Source organism: Glycine soja, chromosome 15 (genome assembly GCF_004193775.1).
Source record: "Glycine soja cultivar W05 chromosome 15, ASM419377v2, whole genome shotgun sequence".
NCBI classification, from domain to species: domain Eukaryota; kingdom Viridiplantae; phylum Streptophyta; class Magnoliopsida; order Fabales; family Fabaceae; genus Glycine; species Glycine soja.
Window position 1 is genome coordinate 36208609 of NC_041016.1, and position 23447 is coordinate 36232055.

The following is a 23447-nucleotide window of genomic DNA, read 5'->3' on the forward strand; positions in this document are numbered from 1 at the left end:
TTTATTATCCAAATAATGGAATGACAATTTTTTTTCATTCCATTATAAATATATCCAAACAATGAAACGAAAGTTTCATTTCATTATATTCCATTCCACTCCTTTCTATTTTAGTCCATTTTATTATATTCCATCTTTTTTCATCCATCCAAATATAACTTTAGAAAAAAGCTATAGAAATGAAAAATAATAATTTGTTACATTATGTTTACTATCCAAAAAATAGAATGACAATTTTATTTCATTCCAATATTCCATTATAATATATCCAAAACAATGAAACAAAAGTTTATTCTATTGTATTCCATTCCACTCCATTCTATTTTCAATCAATTTCATTTTATTCCATCTCTTTCCATCAATCCAAGTATAGCATTAAAAAAAGCGAATCAAATAGTTTTTACCAGAAAAAACATGCAGCAAAATATAAAATATTGATTTCATTATGTTGCTATAAGAAATTGCAATGTTATCCCTAACTAACAACTTTATGTATCTTGGTCTTTGACATTGACACAAGATATATAAAAACATTGGTGTACAGATTGATACCAAAATGTTGGGTTTGGCTTGAAGGGGGACGGCTAAAATATACAATGAACTTTTAAGCGCCAACAACTGCCAAGACTGAGCACCTCATACCAGGTCTCCTAAATCCCTTTCTTTCATCATCATACATTAAATTGCAGGGAGCTGGGCTATGAATCCAAGATGAAAGGATGGGATCAACTCACCTATAACCATGTATTGATGAAATGTCACCTAAATCCCTATCTTTCATCATCATGCATTAAATTGCATGATGCTGGGCTACTAATCCAAGATTAGGATAGGACCAACTCGCATAAAACCATGTATGGACGACATGTCAACCATGGCCTTGCTTTGATTTTCTACGCTTCCCTAGGAGTTTTAGCATGTTGTCAGTTATATCAGGAGGAGACTTATCATCTTCATGCTGATTATTGTCAGAGGTGTGAGTCAACCAAGCCAATGCCTCTATAGCTGCATCCCTTTCTGCAAGTTGCTTGTTTCTCTTTGGTTTGCCAACAAATTGCATTCCCTTGAACTCCACCAGTGCCCTAAACTCATTTGTCTTAAGATGTTTCGTTTTGTATTTTGGTGGGGAGTGCCCTGCTCGCATCAACAGTGTCTGCAGCAAGCTCTTGGGATTTGTTCCATCTTTCGTAAATTTGTTTTCATCATTGGAGGCCTTAGGCTTCCGGCTTTCGCGGCCAAATACAAACCTTCCTTCACATTGATCCCCTGAAACCAGCTCCTGAACAGCAAGCATCAAGTATTTCCCTTCCTTGTGAATGTCAATGCTAGGATCTTCCAGCTGCATTACAAACCAAATATCATTTTATTTATCTTCAACCAACATAACACACTACTTAATTCAACTAATAGTAGTCAATAGCTTCTAGAAAAAGTTAAAGCTCACATCAAGCAGCAACCTATCATATTGGTAAGTAAACAAGGAATATTATTACAAGGAAAATATATCTGCTAACCTTCTTCTGGATAAGCTTATTGAGCTCTTCCTTAAGCTTCACATAGCTGTCAGCTAAATTAGGATCCATGAAGAAGTCAACATACCCATCTAACATTTTCAGATGCCCAGCCTAAACCCATGAGAAGGGAGAAGAAAGAAAAAGGGCATGTTACTGTATTGAAATCCATGGAGATATTCTACCAGAAGAAGCATGTGTATCAACTAATTAATCACCTGTATCCCATTACTTAGAGCACCACCAAAAAGGATAAGTATTGAATCAGATACACCAGTGGAATCACGGATGAAAACAGCATTGACCTTAACTTTCTCACCAAAAACCAACCAAGGGTAAGGAATGGTCTGGTAACGTGCATTCACTGAATTCTGGTCAAAATAATAAAACTAATCAGCAGCAGAACAAGAACAACATAGGGGCAGGGAAGGGTTTATCTTATAATAAACCACTATCAAGGAGGCAATTTTGGAATTATGTGTAAATACTTAAAGCAGAAAATGTTTTCTTAAAAGCAATGCTCAACTAGGCTGAAAAAGGACAAAAAACTTACATGTAACACCATAGGTACTGTTCATGCTATTTTCCAATTCAAATTGTCATTTCATCTCAGAAATTATTTCCGATTTATGTAACTGAGATGAAGGAAGCAGTTACCAAGATGAAATTTTAATTTTAATTGGAGCCCAATAGTACTAAAAATCAAGATAACAGATGAATTTATTCATTGAAGGTGATAACAACAACAACAACAACGCCTTATCCCACTAGGTGGGGTCGGCTACATGGATCAACTTCCGCCATAATGTTCTATCAAGTACCATACTTCTATCCAAATCATTAAGTTCGAGATCCTTCTTGATAACCTCTCTTATAGTCTTTTTGGGTCTTCCTCTACCTCGAATTGTTTGTCTTCTCTCCATCTGGTCTACTCTCCTCACTACAGAGTCTACCGGTCTTCTCTCTACATGCTCAAATCACCTAAGTCTATTTTCCACCATCTTCTCTACAATAGGCGCTACTCCAACCCTCTCTCTAATAGCTCCGTTTCTAATTTTATCCTGTCGAGTCTTACCACACATCCACCACAACATCCTCATCTCCGCTACACCTACTTTAGTCTCATGTTGGCTCTTGACCGCCCAACATTCTGTTCCGTACAAAATCGTCGGTCTTACCGCAGTCCGATAAAACTTTCCCTTTAGCTTGATCGGTACCTTTGCATCACATAACACCCCGATGCTTTTCTCCATTTCATCCATCCTGCTTGAATGCGATGATTCACATCCCCTTCAATTTCTCCATCATCCTGTATTACAGACCCAAGATATTTAAACCGTGTGACTTGAGGGATAATATGGTCTCCTATTTTCACCTCTGAGTTAGATACCCTCCTACTTTTGTTGAACTTACATTCCATATACTCCGATTTGCTTCTGCTTAGGCGAAAGCCATGTGTTTCTAGAGCTCGTCTCCAAGTTTCCAACCTCTCATTCAACTCCTCCCTCGACTCTCCAAGGAGGACTATGTCATCTGCAAAAAGCATGCATCTCGGCGCTATCTCTTGGATTTGTTCCGTGAGGACATCCAGAATTAAGGTAAAAAGGTAGGGGCTAAGGGTTGACCCTTGATGCAAACCAATTGTGATGGGAAAATCGTCTGACTCTCCACCCTGTGTCCTAACACTAGTCGATACCCTATCATACATATCTTGGATAGCTCGAATATATGCAACCCTAACCCCTTTCTTCTCTAGAGCTTTCCACAAAATCTCTCTAGGCACTCTATCATACGCTTTCTCCAAGTCAATAAAATTGGTCTGTCACTTACAGCATACAATAAAACCTGGCCATCATCCATTGTTTTGAATGACATGGATGTCTCCCTGTGCTGTACAGAGGAAGAATTAATTAATCAAATAAAACAGTAAAAGCTCAACTTGTAAACTAATCATAGAACTTACCGAGGAGAAAAACAAAAATTATAAGAAACAAATAGCTCACCACCACTGATGCTATGCCAGGAAAGAGTCCAGAACATATGACTGCACGCACAAGAGACTGATTGTGACTCAATTTGTTAATGACACTCGCTTCTGCATCTACCAAGCCAGCTTCTTTCAAGATAAAGCTAAACTGTTTCTAAAGTGAATGAATAACCTGAAGAGTTTGGGCTGATAGAAAATTTCTCCAGCAGTACTCGTAAGCCGACCCTTCTCTTTCCGCATCTTTCCATCCTTCATATGCTCAAACAAGAGCCATATGATCACTGTAATCTTTAGCAGAAAACCTAGACTTCGCTGTCCCTGCTAACTGAAAACAAAGGCAGAAGTTACAGTTAATTATCTTTAACAGTGTAAACTTAATTTTTTATCAGTGCTTGGTCCAAGAAAAAATTTGTGATGATAAGAAAAGCAATTGGCTGATGACACAAAAAATGAAAAGGTTCAAAGACTAATTAATCTTTAATGGCCCACCATCATATTAAATTATTGCCATTATAGAACACGGGAATTACAATATCAGATACCATGTGGAGATGATATCTGACCCAAATTGACTTATGCACACCCAACTAATGAAGTAAATGGATTACAAGTTCTAAACTGAAATTCCACATTTAGTCCAACATCAGTAAGCACACCTTCTAATGCATGTCATAGTTAGTTACCAGTGATCACTAAGATGTGGAACAAAAAGAAGGGAAAGGGTAGTGAGGATTGGAGGCTTTTGTCAACAATGAAGGGAATGTGATTGGTAATCATCCTGGGAAATTGCATTGTAAGATCCTGCACACGAGGCAGGTGGGGAGCAGGAAGCAGATTGTTAGAGAGAATGGAAGAAAGTTTGAGTATGAATTGGAAAGGAGGTAGCAGAGTCCTCGAAGACTCTGCAGTGTGTGAGTCAGACATTTTCCTTTTTCGTAGTGTTTCTTTGTAGTATTTATTTTGTACAAATCATTATTTATAATGATATTACATTAATATCAGTATCAACAGTAGGAAATCAGTGAGCAGGGAGTGGAGATATTTTACAATAATCAATGAGTATTGTTTTCCAGTTAAACGGTATTCTTGTACCAGTTTCTGATCACTGTATGAAAAGAAAGATTTTATTCATAAGAAGGCTTAAGGATTCAACACAGCAGGATGAGAAGATATTTTATTAATTTATTTATTAACAAAACTCGGTATCTTCACATCACATTACTAATGTTTTCACAGATCTAAAGATGCAACTATTGTAGCCACCATGTTATAGATAAGATTAACCATTCTCAATTAAAGGATTTTAAATTACATTCAAGAGAATAACAATTTAAAATGTCATATAAATATGTTATAGATATAGTTTAAAATAACTCATCTTGTATATTAATCTAACATATGAAGCACAGACTTGACACTGGGAAACGTCATATATATATATATATATATATATATATATATATATATATATATATGAGAATAAGTTGAGAAGAAAACATGTAGGGGGAGCAGTTAGCCAATTAGTCCATTAGTTAGCAATAAGGGATTGGTCACAAATAGGGGGAAATTAGATTAGAGGGATTAATTCAGTGAATTTGATATTTACTACTTTGCATGTGAAAGGAGAAATTCTTTGTGAAGGGTAAACCTGTTAGGAACCAATAAAATAAGGGAAGGAAGGGCTTATCTCCTTGCTTTGTACATTTTTCGTTCAACCAACAATATCATTATTCTCCTCTCTATTTTTCTGCTCTTTGGTTCCTACAAATTGGCTGTGAAGGGGAAGTGGGGAACCCTCGGAGGAGATACTTCTTGGCTCTGTAATTTTTTGTTCAACCAATATTATTATTCTTTTTCTCTTAGGATTTTCTATTCTTCAGTTGCTAACAAAAACTATGAAAGATACCACCAAAATCCACCTGCATCCTATATTCCTATTATCTGTCAAAATTATGCCACATCAAAAGTAGCATCTTCGAACATCAGATATAGGTCAAGATGCTACTAAATTTTGTGCAATTTGAAATTCTCTAGTTCCCTTTATTTACTGCCAAAATTTCAAGTTGGTTTATTTTATACAAATGACGTCACATTATCTGTGTAGTCAATCTTACCTTGTGGGATAAGGCATTGTTGTTGTTGTATTAACATGCATATTTTGCATTTTTTTTTAAAAACAAAAAGAACAAACAGCACCATAGGTTCTGCACAAACAATTGGTAACCATTTATTGTGGCTGTTGCAGGGTGGGATCAGATACAATCTGTAACAATGTGTTCTTTGGTTCAGTATAACTTACACCGGGCTTTAATATATATTACACTTTTTTTGCTGACCAAACAAAAGGTTCTGGTTCTGCACAAACAATCCCAAGAAAACGGAAGAGGCAACAATGACAAACTTATGACCATCAAGAAAAGAAAATAACTTATTTATCTTTTTTAATTGCACCAACAGATTGTTTATTGTTGAATATACAACAAGCATTTTAAAGCAACAAGAAAATTGATTATTACTTTATATAACTAAATTTTAAAGAAGAAAAAAACTAATTAAATGACTTATTTCAATTTGTTGCCAACAAAAAGAAATGGGCCAATCAGAAATACATATCACACAGAGAAAGAATAAAGATTTAGAAGTACATGGCGATGCAATATGACAGTCCAGGGAATCAACAAATGGAAATAACAGCCTGTTCTGAAATTGCCATTGAACCATGACATGTTAGAAGCAGAACCCTATTGGGATCTCCTAAAAGAGGATTGCTTTAAGCTGATCTCTTAAAGAGCTTATATTCTCCCACCCAGTCATAAATACTAAGACAGCACCCGGTCGTTCCTTCCGACATATATGGCATAGAACAGCCTCAATGAGATTAAACCCAATGCAGTCAGGTGCCCAAGATGCTAGTGATTCACGTGCCTTGGAGCTATATTTCTCAAAGCTTGATTTAGAAAGAGCATCCTGTTCAACAGAATGAAAGTAAGAAATTCATTTTCCCAATATATTGCACTTCAGCAGACTTTAGTTTTAGATATATTAGGGAATTGCAGAATATTCCAAAACAAGACACATTTATTTACTATCGACTATGAATTGAAGTCTAATAAATATACATCCCTAGTTTCAATTTTCAAACAATTAAGAATAAGCATGCAGCAAGGCGCAACATCAGGGTATCAGCTTGCTTTCGAAAGAGAAACTCAGGCCAAACAAGAGAATCTAAATTCTTCAAGGCAACACTAAGAGTTTTAAACTTAAATGTAATTAAAAAATATAATCACTCTATGCCATCACTGTCGTGATGAAAAAGATTGGTGGCCAAGATTGAGGATAAACAATTTGTCTTGGCACCAATTGAGATGATAAACAATATATTTCTTTCTACCTTCATTAAACTTTATTCCATTTGTTCACTTCCTTCCCTACCCTTGGTCCTATACACCAAAGATGAAGAATAAGTTGATGCTCCATCGTTTCTAAACTCATAAGAATGGGGTTTTGGCAAGAACCTTAGAAGAACTACAATACAAAAGCTAGTCATTGTAGTTGTAGAGTCCAAGGCTATATAAATCCCACATCAAAATCTCAAGTTTGAGAGAGAGAAAAAGAAGAGAAATTGAAGATATTATTGATTCAGAATGAAAAGCCAATTACAACTGATTTGGTTTCTCTATTTATAGAGAAAACAGATGACATTACACTTAACCTGACTAAGGCAGTTAACTAACCATAGTTACTACTCTAACAGAATAACAGCTCTAACAGAATAACAAATAACAGAATCACAGCTATTCTAACTGAATCATAACTGCTCTAACAGAAAAACAGCTGCTCTAACTGAATCATAAAGTAAAACTTACTTAATACACTAATACCCCCTCAAACTACATAGGGTTAAGAATCCAAAATGGACTCAATGACATTGAGTTTTATTAGAGTATGTTATTGTACAACTATAAAAACAGTTCTGTAAACTAAATGTGAGGACTGTTAGCTTTTGCTAACAGCACCCATCTAGTGATAAACAGTTGTAGTATGATGGTAAGGGCAGTTAGCTTTGACTAACTTTCCAGATCAATAAAAATCAGTTTCACTTTTCTTCAGATTTCTCTCTTTTCTCTCCTCTCTCAGTCTATTCAACATGGTATCTAGAGCCATTTTTTCGTAATCGTGCTTCCTTTGCAAGGTCCAGTATTCTGCGTTCATGGCTTTCGCTCCTTCGAATTCAGTTTCTCAGTCATTTCCCAACTCCATTGCTGAAAAACTTGATGATTCTAACTATCTTCATTGGCATCAACACATTGTACTAGTTATTAAATCACATAGGTTGCAACGTTTTATTGTCAATCCAGTTATTCCTCCTTGTTACCTCACAGAGGACGATCGAATTGATGATCACGTCAACCCTGATTACGAAGGATCAAACGCTCCTGTTATGGCTGCAATCCACTCTTTCAAAATCGGTATTATTGCGTGTTCTTGGCTCAAATCATTCCTATCAAGTTTGGGTAAAATTCACGAGTAGTTTAGTCTTCAAACGAAATTCCGTGCGCAATAGCTTCGCACTGCGATGAGAGCAGTTACTCTTGATGGCAAGACGATTGAGGAGTGCTTGCACAAAATCAAAGGGTTTGTTGATGAACTTGCTAGCGTTGGTGTTCCTGTTCGTTATGAGGAATACGTTGATGCGCTCATCGAAGGACTACCATCTAATTACGCGTTGGTGGTTTCTGTTATCGAAAGCAAAAAGCGCACTCCATCCATAGCAAAAATTGAAGCTTTGTTCTATGGTCACGAAACTCGACTCACGCGCTACAACAGAGATGCACAGGAGATGAGTTCCGCTTTGTTAAACTACACTCAAGGCTATTTGCATCCAAATGCTTATAAAACTGGTGACTCTGGTGGTTCTCGAGGTTTGTATGGTCGAGGTGCATTTTCGGACCGAGGTCCTATTCTTTGCATTTGTTTGAATCCATGTAACTTCAGTTGTGGCTTAAGCCAAGCTTCTCCTGTATTCAGCTTCAGTGGAAGATCTAGCCACAATTTGTTTATTGGACCACCATGAGACCAAATTAGGACCAAAATAAATCACTGCACTAGAGGTAGACCTTCTATCATCTGGATCCGAGGCCCAATCAGCATCACACAGAGCTTTGATAGTAAAAGGCTGAGAGGAAGCTGCAACCTTGAAATGCAGACCATGATGAATAGAGCCTTTGAGGTACCTTAGAATGCGTTTAACAGCTGTCCAATGAGAGTCCATAGGATTAGCCATGAACTGACAGACCTTGTTCACAGCATAGCTTAACTCAGGCCTTGTAATGGTTGTGTATTGGAGAGCACCAACAACAGACCTATAGAGAGATGGATCACTGAATAAATCCAAGCCAGCTTTGGTTAACTTGCAATTAGTAGTCATAGGGGAAGGAATGACTGTGCTTCTGCCATTTTGGTTTTCTGAAGTAAATCTCTGATATATTTGCTGAGTCAGTAGAATAGTCCCATCAGCCACAGATTTGATTTCTATACCAAGAAAATAGTCAAGTTTTCCCAATTGTGTAAGAGAAAAATTGGAATGTAGCTTGGTGGTGAGTTGCTGAATTATAACATTGAAGGTACCAGTAATAATAATATCATCTACATAAACAAGAATGTAGATAATGTGTCATTTGTCTTTACAAACAAACAACGAAGGATCGCACTTGCTGGCTACAAACCCAAGCTGTAAAAGAGTTCCTTTGAGCCTATCAAACTACTGTATTGGGTCCTGTTTAAGGCCATACAAAGCTTTTTATAGCTTGCAAACCAAGGTTTTATCTGAACTTTCAAAGCCTTGTGGCTGCTGCATGTGGATAGTGTCTTCAAGATGGCCATTTAAAAAGGCATTATTGACATCTAGCTGGAACAAATCCCATTTATCAGTGATAGCAAGAGTGATAATCAGCCTGATGGTAACAAGTTTTATCACAGGAGAAAAGGTTTCATTAAAGTCACAACCAGGAACCTGATGAAATCCTTTAGCCACTAACCTAGCCTTGAACCTGTTAACTGTCCCATTAGCATTCTCCTTAATTCTGAAGACCCACTTACAACCCACAGCTTGTCTGTCTTTGGGAAGAGGAACAAGATCCCAAGTTTTATTGTTAAGAAGAGCCTCATACTCTTGTTTCATAGCAGCAAACCATTGAGGGTCAGCAAGATCCTGTTTAACGGTCTTAGGTTCACAATGTGCCAAAAACAATGAAGGATGCAGCCTAGGTTGATCAATTCCAGACTTGGATCTGGTTTGCATAGGATGGACATTTTGAGGGAAGAACAGGATTAGAAGAAGGAGAACTGACAGTGTGAGACTAAGAAGAAGAGGTACTGGACAGTTCACTTGGATTTCAGTTTAAGTCAGAAACAGTGTTAGAGTGTTCATTAGTAACAGAATTTGGTTCAGCATTTGAATGAGGAGAAGATGATGTGACATTTTGAGAATTAGGGAATTCAGTATTAAGGGATGTAGAGGGATCAACACTTAAAAAAGTAGAATTAGTTTCAGCATGTTGAGAAGAAGGAGTGGGTTCATTAGAAGAAGGTGAAACAAGAGGAATATGAGCAATAGGTAAAAAATCACTCTTAGAAGAAGTGACAGAGTTGGATAAAGATGGAAAATGATCATTGTGAGGATATTTAAGCTCATTGAAGATAACATCTTTGGAAACATATAATTTACCATTAGGAGAGAGACACTTGTAGCCTTTGTGAGAAGTGGAATAGCCAAGGAACAAACACTCATGTGACCTGAAATCAAGTTTGTGTTTATTATAAGGTCTAAGAAAAGGATAGCAAGAGCATCCAAAGTTCCTCAAAAAATTGTAATTAGGTGACTTGTTGAACAAAACAATATAAGGAACTTGAAATTTAAGAGAGGCAATGGGATATCTATTTATCAAATTAACAGCGGTTTGGAAGGCAAAATCCCAAAATTTTAAAGGGAGAGAAGCTTGTTTGAGATGAGTGAGGCCTAACTCAATGATATGCATGTGTTTTCTTTCCACAACACCATTTTGATGACGTGTGTGAGGGCAAATTAGCCTGTGAATGATCCCATAGGTTTGAAGAAATGAGGTAAGAGGTCTAAATTCACCTCCCCAATCTGTTTGAACACTCTTAATTTTGGTATCAAATTGGAGTTCAGCCATGGTTTTAAATTGCTGAAAAACAAAAAATGTTTCTAATTTATTTTTAAGAAAATAGATCCAAGTGAACTTAGAATAGGCATCAACAAAGCTGATATAATAAAAGAAACCATTTGAGGATGAAATATGAGATGGTCCCCACAAATCATTGTATATAAGTTCAAGAGGAACAGAGTATACAGTTTAAAGTCTATGTGACTTACCAACACAACAAGCAGCACAGAATTCGAACATAGTTTTATTAACTATGGGTATATTACAATGATTAAACACAAGCCTTAGTACTAGGTGTTGTTTTAACATCACAAACTGGATTTACAATGGAATCAGAAATTTGTGTATTAGAACAACTATAAACAGAAGTAACAGCAGAATCAACACTGGAATTTGAAAGTAAGCAGGTGGCTAAGGCAGTCTTTGAGTGCAAGATGTGGAAATATGTAGAGGTCATCAGGACCCAGTGAACCTTGAAGTAGGACTTCATTGGTTCCCTGTGATTTCACAGCACAATGGTTAGGATAAAACTCAAAGAAAACATTGTTATCATTAGTAAATTTGCTGACACTGATTAAGTTTTTAGTGGTTGCAGGTACATGTAATAATTGTTTTAAGGACAAAGAGACTCTAGGATTAAACATAGTGTAACCAGAAGACTTAATAGAAAGGCCTTGGTCATTACCAATGTATATTTGGTCTGACCCCTCAAATGGACCAAGCTGCTGGATGTTTTGAGACTCTCCAGTTAGGTGGAAGGATGCACCAGAATCAGGTATCCAAGTAGTAGAGTTAGGATCTTGATTTTCAAAATAACCAGCATTGCACTAGGTTGGGAGTCTTTGTGAGAATTAGTTCCCTGATTCTATTCTGAACCAAAGGTGTTCGATGAATTGCTTTGAAACATTGGTTCCATCAGAGTGAAAGACACGTTTGGCTGAAAATCAGAATCATAGCGAAAATGACACACCGCTATTGTGTGACCAAATTTGAAGCAAACTTGGCATTGAAAATTTGCATAACGACTATGGCCAATGCCGCCGCCACGACGACCTCCACATGGCCAAAGTTATTGTCTCCATGACTATAGCCACCGCTGCAGTCAGAATCATTGCCTCCACGACAGTAGCCACTGCCACGATTGAAGCCACCACAATTTCCTAAATAATTGGATCGATTTTGTGAATTGAAATTATTCAAGGATGAATTGTAAGAATTCGAAGATGAAATGTAACCTTGAGCAACATTAATCGAAGGTGAATCGGCAAAGCACTTCTAAAACTTTTTCATGCGTGCCTCATGTGCAAGCAGCAGTGCCTCTACTTCTCCAATCGGAAGTGGTTTGAACTTACTTTCAATCACTGAGATCATTGTGTTCACGGGAAGAACAGGATCTCCACACGATCCAAGCGCATCGACTATGTATTTTATGCGCAGAAGAAACTCACGCATTGTTTTGGCTCAAGCATTGTAGTTCTGAGTTCTGTTCAAAGTATCCTAACTTTCGCACTGTTTGCTTTTGAAAATACTCATGGATCTGCTCCCAAAGTTGATATGAATGAGTGCATCCAATTATTCGAGATAGGATTGAAACTGAATGAGTCGATTGGAGCCGCGACAAGAGAATCTGATCTTGATGTTCCCAATCGGAGTATGTTGGATTTTCATTTCCACCTTCACAATCTGCCTCTTTGAGAAAGCGCATCGAGATCTGAGGACTTGCCACGAAACGCTGAAGTGTACGAGCCTTGATGCCAGGTTCTACCTGTTGCCTCTGCAGCAAGAAGTTAGAATTATCTAACTTCTGAGAAATCGGATGAAAAGGAGTAGCGGAAGTGGAATTCTGATTTGTCACCATGAATAGACCTCAAGCTCTGGATACCATTATAGAGTTTGAGAGAGAGAAAAAGAAGAAGAGAGATTGAAGATATTATTATTGATTCAGAATGAAAAGTCAGTTACAACTTATTTTGTTTCTCTATTTATAGAGAAAACATATGTGGTTACACTTAACCTGACTAAGGCAGTTAACTAACCATAGTTACCACTCTAACAGAGTAACAAAAATAACATAATAACAAAAATAACAAAATCACAGTTATTCTAACTGAATCATAACTGCTCTAACAGAATAACAGCTGCTCTAACTGAATCATAAAGTAAAACTTAATACACTAATAAAATCCCATACTTCCAATTTGGGACCCAAGTCTCATACTTTGCAAATAAGATCCTGATATCCCACAATGTTCCACAGCGACAGCACCCACACTGGCAGGCTGTGCACTAGCCCTTTCGAGTGAACATTGCAATGCCAACATCGCCAGCACACCACTCATTTTGCAGCTGAGACATAGTAAAAGGCTATGATATTAATTGATAAGAACCTTGGGAGCACCACACCATGAAAGCTAGCTATTGTAGTTGGAGGGTATAAACCCCACACCAGAAACTCATATTTCCATTATGGGTGGGATTCAAGTCCCATATCTTGCAATTGGATAACATACCATCATGCCCCACAGCCCTAGCATCCATCCAAGTTGGTTGTGCACTAACCCTGTGAATAGTGCTAGGCAAACACTGCAAATTGCAATGCTGACATCACCACCCACGCCACTCATTTTGCGGTTGACAGATGATGAAAGGATCTAAAACCAATGGATAAAAACCTTAAGAGATCCTTTTATGTACGTTCACCATCCCCTCTCATCCTCATATCACTTTGATATTGGCTCAGGGAGGTGAACATACCTATATTTCTATCTTATTTATATGTGACTATTAGTACTAAATCCTCTCAGGAACTTGATCAGCATTTTCAATATTAAATATTTTTTTCCTACATACATTTTCAGACAAAACCTACGCAACTTCCAAGATTGCACTAACACCACAATGAACAAAGTGACAAACACATTGAAAATCATGAAGAGAAGAAGTTCTTAAGCATCAATTAAACTTAGATGTCAATATTTAGGTCAAATTTTTAAGGTAGCTGCATACCTCAACGAGAGCAGCGATCTGGTTTTTCCTCTTCCGTGGTGCTAGTTGCTTTTGTGTCTTCCACAATTTCTCTTGACCGTAATCATCAATTTGGTTGAAGGAAGTCAATTTATATCCGGTCATTTCAAAATATCTTCTAAAAAGTGTGCTCTAACTGGATAGGTGAAACCCTGGGCAATGAACAAAAGAAATCAAATCACATTGTCTTACGAATAGCATTGCAAACACAGTAAAAGAAGCTTACAAGAAAAGATTAAGTTACATTATTGTATCAGAAAAAGTTATAAATGAGCATCATGCCTCCTAAATTTTAAAATGGACTGAGCTATTAAAATGACATGTATCCCATGATTCAATGCCATTCAGCAAGACAGTGGCAAGTGCCATATGATGAATCAAAGATGTCTCTGAATCATTCAATAAATGCAAGAATTGGAGTGATTCAATACCAATGATACAAATTGCAAGATTTAACAACTTGTTATTTTTTTCCCTCTTTCCCCAATTATCATCAGAGAAGTTGAAAAGTCGTAGAAGATAAAAATGTTATTTGAATATTCTATTGCTTTGATTTCGTTCTTCTGAAACAAGGACTTCATGCAATCACTCAAGAACTCTACGTACCCCATTTGGTTATTTGGTTGCATGCTCTATTTTCATTCTTTTGAAACAAAGGCTTCAAACCCACACTAGCTCACTACATATGGCATATGTGCAATTTAATTGGCACAAGATAGTTCTTTCTTGTTCTTCTGAGATATAGGCTTCACATAGTCACTTTTTGTGACAACTAAGGCTAAGAGGGGGAAGGATGCTACTGGATAACATTTTATTGTCCTTGGCAATAGATTGCATGTGACACCCTCTACCCTGACATATATATAAATAAACAAAATATATAAAAATATCGGTAACCAAATTCACACGGATAAAAGGTTCACATTCACTTCACTATTATCAATTAAAACTTATTAAAACATATTCGGCTCAAAATAAGGCCGTCAAAATTTACAAAAATATTTTGTTAAATCAGTGAGATAAAATAAAATAGACTAACATCATGCAATTAATATAAAAACTTATGTCCCACTATCACATCCTATCAGAGCATTGTATTCTGACGTTCTTCAACATAAGATTCCTTAAAGCGATTCACCTAGTCATCTGCTCCCCCGAACACAAAGTTCAAGATCATCACAGGATTCAAACACAAATAACACACAAGGAGTGAGTTATCACATTCCTAACTAATAGAGAAGCAAGACAACTAGATACACATATCATATAAACAAAATAAAACTTACTTAAATATAACTCACATAATTTCACCACTTTGTCATTCAAAATTCACCTTTCAATCTTCAATCATCAATCACATTACACAAGAATCACACACTATGATCAAGACATAATAATACATCAATTTCATAATAAACAATTAGCAAGTGTATGCAACAGTTATGCTAAGACTCAATCCTATATGCGATGTGGTATCATGTCAGTGAAAAATCACCCTGGGACGCTTAGGAGTACATAACAAGACACACCACACAATGGATTTGTCAGGTCACTCTCACTAAGTAAGATCATAAGGAGACCAGTCAATGTCACGATGTTTTGCAAGAATGCTCCAACCATATGAGATCAGTATAGGCTTAAAGGAGCACTCAAACCCGGTGACCCCCAAGGCCTACACTCCGAAGAGTCCGTCAGGGCCTCTCCCTCCTGATTCAGGTCCAACCCCTAAAATCATTTTATCACACAGACTCTATCTATGAACTGTACAAAACACATGATTCCTCAATTGTTCTCAAAATAGTTTTAACTCGTTGTCCTTTAAGGGTCTTAGCATTAACTCGTCGCCCTTAAAGGGACTTAATATTAACTCGTCGCCCTAAAAGGGACTTCACATTAACTCGTCACCCTTAAAGGAACTTATAGTCGTGTGATTGTATAATTCATAATTCATAACTCAATACACACAACATCTCAATCACGTGCATACTCAGTTTATCACATACACTTGATCTCAATCACAATGGTATAATCTCAATAACAATACTATAATCTCAAAGCAACACGTTATTCCACAATTCATCACATATTTCATTCATAGACACTGCTCATGAATTATACAATACTCACGACCTCACACTCGTGTTTTCAAACATGTTTAACATATTGCGCTACAATTTAACACAGGTTCCTAAGAAACCTACAATTTCTCTTTAACAGTGCACATCAACATTGGTCGGGTTATTATATAATTCACAGCTCACAACGTAATCATTGTCACATAAGTGTTAAACACACACACTTATTTGCAACCAAATATTATTTCCACAATTTAACATCTCATAACTCATAATCACATTACGCAATAATCATATTTGCATGACACAAAACATATATATATATATATATATATATATAGTAAATCAAGTTACATTATTTTTAATCAAAAGAGTTTTTATAATAATTAATTTAATGTTACATCAAAAGAAATTATCACTAAGCATTAACCTTACAACTTTATTTAATTTATTATTTTATTATTGTAATAAATATATACACACAACATATTGATCATCATCGTGGAAAAAAAATATATAATAAGATAATAATTCATATAAAATAAGTCATTAAAAATAATAATATTTAGAATATAATTCAAGTTAATAAAAAGAGCTCAATTTTTTTAAGGGTTCACACTCAACACAAGAACACATTAATTTCACAACAATTTCTCTTTGGGACATCAAATGGTTCATCAAACATATATAATTCACAGTTATAATTATAAGGACAAAATAAAAATTGCAGAAACACCCCAAAATTCATTCCAATTAATACTCTAAGGATCCCTACAAATGTTTTCACTAATCTCCAATTGTGAATAACTCATCCCTCACCTTTAAGCGGACTCGCATGTCTTCTGAAAGCGATAGCGGCATCTCTAAGAATTTTCTAAGATTCCTCAATTTTTCCTTTGATTGCTTTGATAGAGTTCTCAAACGTTAGAAAGAAAGAGAAGGGATTGAAGCCTTCATTCTGTACTGCTTCGTGCGATGCACATTTCTCCCTCCATAGACATTGTTTTGCAAATCCCAACGGTGGAGGTGTGCGGAATTGGATCGGGAACAACATATCAAATTTTCACGACAATCCAACGGTTAACAAAACCGGGATCGTAATTTTACCTAGACAACTCTAGGTTTCTACGGGAAAGGAAAAGGCTACGATGTGAAGGATATTTCTCTCAGCTCAGACATGTTATCGAAATTCCCAGCAGTCAGAATGCTCAGAATTGGGTTGCGAACCTGGTGCTTAAATTTCACGACGATCCAACAGTGAATGAGTCCGAGATCGTCGTTTTTCTAAAATAGGTTTGGTGATCTGCGGGAAGAAGAGAGGGTTTTGAGAGAAGAAAAGAGAAAAAACAAAAATGAGGCGAAGAGGAGGCACCTGACTTAACATAGCTATTTATACCTAGGATACTCAGCCTTTTATTTGCTCTATATTTATTTATTTATTTATTTTTACTAAAAAGCTTTTTAAATTTATTTACGAAAAAAAATGGAATGTTACATTGCACATCAAAGATTCAAAATTAAGGTCCAATTTCCACAGCGTGGGGTTGGGCACTCTGGCTGAACTACCGTTTAGTAGGCTATATGCAAACAATAACAATACACATTAGGAATTATGACACATGAATTTTGAGTTTGACCATTAAGAATGGAAAATAGAACTATATAGCAGCTTAAAATTCTCTTAAATGCATTAAAGACCAAGCAAAGGTTTGTTAATACAATTGCATGTACACATTCATCCACCCAATTACCCTACCTTCGCACCCACCACAACCCCATGCACACACAATAATTTAAATTGGCATACAATAATTTGAATTCCAACACTAATGAACATTTAATTGCATATAGTCATTTAGGCATCTAACATTCAGAATAATTGAAGTTCAATTTTCAAAACAAACAAATCCTCCACTAAAAACTAAAGGACTGTCTTACCGGAATATGAAATGTAGGAGCACCTCCGAAATAATTCGAAAAAAGCTCAGCATTCAAGGTGGCACTCATTAAAACCAATCTTAAATCACGACAGCGTGGAAGCAGATCCTTTAACACAATCAGTAAGAAGTCTGAGAAGAACAAAAACCAACAGTGGAAAGCATAAGTCTTCTAAGACACTTCTTTAGCATTATATAAGGTATTACTGATGTTAGATTGTCCGTTAGGAATCTACCTTCATTCATGCCTCTTTCATGAATTTCATCAACAAAAACATGGGTTATACCAGTCAGGTTTCGATCACTCAACAACCTTCTAAGTAATATACCACTGGTACAAAATAGCAGATGGGTGTTTTTTCCTTTCATTCCTTCTAGTCGAACTTCGAAGCCAACCTATCAAAAAACCTCTGTTGTGGTATAGCAGCAAGAACAAAAATATTCCAAATTTTAAAATCCCATTCAAGAGCAAAAAAGTAGTTTATGAATCTTTTATTTTCTTCATGAATACTAATATTTGCACCCATGTTTTTTGTACTATTACATGCATTTGTTCTTTTGTCCATTTCCAGAAAAACAGGGCTTACTGTTTCACCAAGAGGCTCTCCTCGCTCTGCTGACACTCTCTCTGCCACTGCCATAACAGAGATCCTTCGAGGCTGTGTGCAAATAATGCTACAAAATGCTCCACGACCAGACTCTATCTCTGATTCTAATACATACTGAGGAAGTTGAGTGATTTTACCACAGCCAGCCTCTCCAGATACAACAATCACCTAGATCATTATTCATCAAAATAAGGTATCAATTATGAATACATAATGCTAACAGAGTTCGTGGCATTCAGTTCATTTCTATTGGAAAACCACAGACAATTAGACCCAGTAGCACGGTTAGAATAAGGGCAGGTTGAAGTTCAGTAAGTAAAATTCAATAAAATGGCATAACTATAAATGGGTGTGAAGCCGTTGAAAGCAACCTGCTGCTCATCACAAAGATTCACACCATGATGAAAAATTATACAAGTACTTACTACTTAGCATCTATGAATATTAAGTCAATAAAAATACCAAATTGATCATTCAAGAAGGAGGGGGCAAAAGGAAGGATTGTAAATCAATTTTAAAAAATCTTTGACACAGGACATGAAAAGACCAATAAAACATGCACAAATACCAAAAAAATAGAAAATGTGATCTAATTTTGATGTGGTTTGTGTGCAATTTTTCCATGGGGTGTAGTGTTGATTTCAAGGACTCATTAGTGTATCCCAAGGGCTTTTTTGGTTTCTTGTTTTTGAAAACTGTTTTGTTTTAAAAAGTAAAAAACTTGTTCGTTAAGTGTAGTTTTTGACAACTGATTTCAAAACTAATCTCTTTTATAGTTTTTAAAAGCAAAAAACCATAACATCTCTAAGTTGTTTTGGTTTTCTACTTGCAGTTTTCTTCTTCCTTACACTTCTGCATCCTCTTCCTCCAGTTCAGCTTAATTTTATTTTTACCTACTTTTCAGTTGATGGTAGTCCTTGCTAGTTTGGTAGAAAAACACCAAGAATTGTAATTGATCTTAGATTTTACATCATTTGAATAAGTGTTCAAGTCCAGTTTCATTCTTCTGTTCTTATTTGTTTGGTATTTATAGTTTATAATGAAGTCCTAAAACCTTGTGGTAGTGGACTCAATCCCCCGGAAGCAAAGTCTTGGGTTCAACTGTTCAAGTCTTGTAGACGGAAAAACGTGGTTGGAAGGAGAGAACCCCACCAAAGGTGACCAGCAAGATTCTCCGACAAAGATTAGTCATCAGCAAAGCCGGTGAATGCCCTGTATCAATAACACGGTAACAAAAAAAAATTGTGGGATTAGGGATGGTCCATATAGTGTTTGGTTTTCAAGGTCCAAAAAACTAAAGACATGCTGATAGCTAAGCAGACATCTAATGAAACACATTTAGCAAGTATACCTGATTATGTGCTATAGCTTCAAGTAAACCTTGCTTCTCCTTGAATGATGGTAGAGACTTCCGGAATTCCAGCATCTTCCTGCCCTCAGGAGATTCCTATACATAAAAAAGTACAATATATATAATTTGAAGCCAGCAAACATGAATTATTGCAAGAACCTTCTACTTCATAAAATGGAATTACAAAAGCAGCTCCAGTAAAATAATTAGTTCGTAACATAGTTGTCAAACTTCATTTACACACTTTGAGCACGGACATGCAAATATCAAAATTGGAAAGCCTTCTAGTGCCAAACTTACAGATAAATCATGGATATGCAATGTTTACAAACTATTAGAATAGCAATTAAGACGAAGCTCTTCCATTTGCCATAACATAAGCTTGCAATAAATGGTCTCAGCCATGAAGACAGCAGCAATATGACCAAGTAACCAATTTTAGTATGACAAAAGGAAAGGGAAGTTGTTATTTTTCCATATACAACACAACAAAACTAAGACTGGCAAATAACAGGCTACAAAAAGGGCTGGGCAATGAAGAACATAACAGTGGTCATTGGCCAACCTAAAAAACTAACCAGACTAACTCATAGTTTGGATATGAAATTGGAATGGAAAAGAAAATTAACAAATTACAAAAAATAAACCAACAGTCACACACTCTTGATCATTACTATTCCATTCCAAGCACATGTGATACCAAATGCAATATCCAAATGGAAAATTCAAGAAATCAAACAAAACCTGCCAAGCTCTTTGCATGTTACGCATCCTCAAACTCCTCTTCTGGAGAACCTTTTCCATAACAGATTCATCCACAAAAGAATCAGCATTTTCATCCATGTCTATATCTTTAACTTGATTAGTGGAGTTCAAATCATCCAGGCTATCAGTTGTCTTTGCAGAATTCAGCTGAAGTCTATCAAGGTATTCCTGCAACAAACCCTCACCTCAACCCTCCTTTGCAAGCTTAGTGGAATCACCAACTGTGACAATGGAATGTAGGAGGATTATTTTTCTAGGATGACAGCAATCCTGGTATAAGTTGAAGTTCCATACCCACTGGTCCCACCCAAGTTATTACCTCTCTTTGTGGACGTTTGTCATCCAAATCTGGACAGTAGTTAGGAAGAGGCACCTTGCTAGCAACAACCACTTTTCCAAACAACTCACTGTGTGCATTGCGATAAATGGCAATACCAAATTACCAATCAATGATTGAAAAGAAAGGACAAAGATTCATTTAAAAGCGTGAAGTAATAATTAAAAGTCGATCACAGTAATTAAGTAAAGATGCATAAAGCAATGAGTCTTTTTTTCTCTCATTCTACATGGCCTATGTCTCTAGATACAATCTCCTGGTCATTTTTGCTGCGAAGCAGCATGCTGAGTTTCCATTTCCAGTCATCAACATTGGCCACCGTAGATGATGCCTACAAGAACCATTAAATTTTCTTAGAAATAGTAGCCCTCTATACCAGAGCTGGTCATGGTTTTCACTTTCCAGAAGCTACTGAACACAGAACAATAGATTGAAGATTTAAAGTTTACCCAAATTAGGCATAAATCTCATTCCATATTCAATTCAAGGGTCTAAGCATACACTCGTGATAACCCATAACTTGGAAACAGGTAGTATTTATTATTACAGAATTGCAATTGCAGAAAACATATCCATAACTTGTTAGGTAGCCAAAAAAAATTTAGCCAATAAATTGAATTTTGAGAAATTCTAGGAACACTCTTCAACCCACTCTTTTGAACACTTCTATACTATTGGCCGAAATTTAATGAAAATTACGAATTTCTGTGGATCTCACTTCTTATTTAATGAATCTCATGATTTTGCAGTTTCCAATAAATTTTAACCAATAGTATAGTAGACAATATGTTAGGAGGTGCCGTGTTAGAGAGGGCGTTGCTTCTCCCCATATTGTCAACTGGATTTCAGTTTAATTCAAACAACTAAAAAAAATTACAGAACAAACATCATCACAAACCCCACTTCAAAAGCCTAAACATAAATCATTTGAAGAAAAAAAAAAACTGTTTGTTCTCAAAAGCAGAAAACATTCTGATAACCCAAAATTTCAAAATAGGTACTAAAAAATTATTTAACCTGTTACGTTGCGAATAAAACTTCATAATCCACTAAATTCTAGTCATCGTTATATTTCACTACAACACATGATGCGATTAAAACGTATTAACATAACCACACAAACCAGACTTAAAATATCTAAACAACAATATAAAAAATCATTTCCACCAAACCCAAATATCTAAACATATTAAAAAGCTATAAAATTCAAAAAAAAAAAAGGAGAGAAAAGAAAAACCTGTTGGTTCTCGAAGTCGCAGTCGTATTCGTCATCAGAGAACTGTTCGAGGGAGTAGTAGCTGGAGAAGAGGCGCGTGGTGATGAGTGATTTCGCGTTGCACAAGGAAGAGAGCCAAGGGTGAAACCTGAAGAGTGGGATTGCGGTTTAAGAAGAAGAAGGGGAAGCAGTGACGCACGTGGCGGTGATGGTGAAGTTGGAGGGACTTGGTACGTGCTATGAGAAGAGACGCTGCACACAACTTTGAATTGCGCATTGTCGTTCTTGAGGCATTGCTATTATGCTACTATGGCTTTGCTTATGGGGCACCTCTTTCTTCACACCCTCCTCGAGTGTTCAATTTACTGGTGTGCGTGTGTTTGAAATGTGAAAAAGGAAGGAGTGAGACTCGTGGGTGGATCCGACCCGGTAATCTTTTGGATTGTTGTACCCTATGTTTGGATACAGAGAGAAGTACAGGAAGAAGCAGGAGAAAAGAGTGAATTAATAGAAAATAAAGAGATTTTTTAAATGTTTCGATTGAAAAATGTAGAAGAGAAAGTAAAGTTAAATTTTATCTTCTTTTACTTGGTTGAATAGAAGAGTAAAGAGGAAGAAAATGATCTTTTAAAAAGACATATTTATCTTTTGTATATATATTATATAATATTTTTATAAATAATAAATAATGTCATAATTTATGAAAAGTGGAAAGAAATTATTATCCTAATAAGATTATATTCAGTTTCAATATAAAAAAATATTTTTTTATCAAAAATGTATCTATAAAAACAAATGAGTGAATCCATTGTTTATATTTTGTCTTGTGAACTATTTTTGGGTTGCCACAAGGTGTTCAAAAAGAAATAAACTTATTAGTTAGTCATTCTAATTTTCTCACAAGATACTTTCATTTTAAAAAAAAAGAAAAAAAAAACAAAGTTATCAATTCCTTCACTTATGTATCTATCCACCCAACAATTCTAGCACCCTTTGAAATTTAAAAAAAAAAACATCAAATAGCTCCATGATAAACTCTACATAATGATAAACTCTACATAATTAAAGTTTTCTTTGTGAACTTTAAGTTGTAGCCAAGTAGCAAACATCACTTCAACAAGCATAAAGCAATAATCATATATCGGATAAAGTATTCGATCAGGTAGAAAGAACACCTAATGCATCCAAACTAACTATCATCTCGGCCACATATCCATATTTAGTACAGTATGTCTCGACCTTCTACATATGCAAATGACGGGTATCATTCAGCCATGATTATTGTCAATAAACCCACTTAAGGGTGATCACTTGACTAGAAGTACCTAAGCAGGATTAAGAGGTGTATTATTTAACTAGTAATCAAGACGAGCAGGCCCATAGACCCCAAGCGTAGTAAGGTCAATATAAAAAAGGGTGAACCCCCTAAATAAGAGGACTGATTCATTT

At 36.0% G+C, this 23447-nt stretch overlaps 1 pseudogene across 1 annotated transcript; it reads right to left on the reverse strand.

Annotated features, from left to right (window-relative positions):
* Positions 1-415: 415 nt before the first annotated feature.
* LOC114386097 lies at positions 416-22505 on the reverse strand (annotated as a pseudogene). The gene is made up of 14 exons (XR_003661038.1): positions 22020-22505; positions 20765-20852; positions 20425-20666; positions 19681-19776; positions 18309-18497; positions 17958-18117; positions 17723-17853; positions 13692-13861; positions 6191-6465; positions 3515-3823; positions 3342-3401; positions 1730-1882; positions 1515-1625; positions 416-1339 (listed from the first exon to the last, which is right to left on the reverse strand). The product of XR_003661038.1 is annotated as a DExH-box ATP-dependent RNA helicase DExH3-like (transcript).
* Positions 22506-23447: the final 942 nt, after the last annotated feature.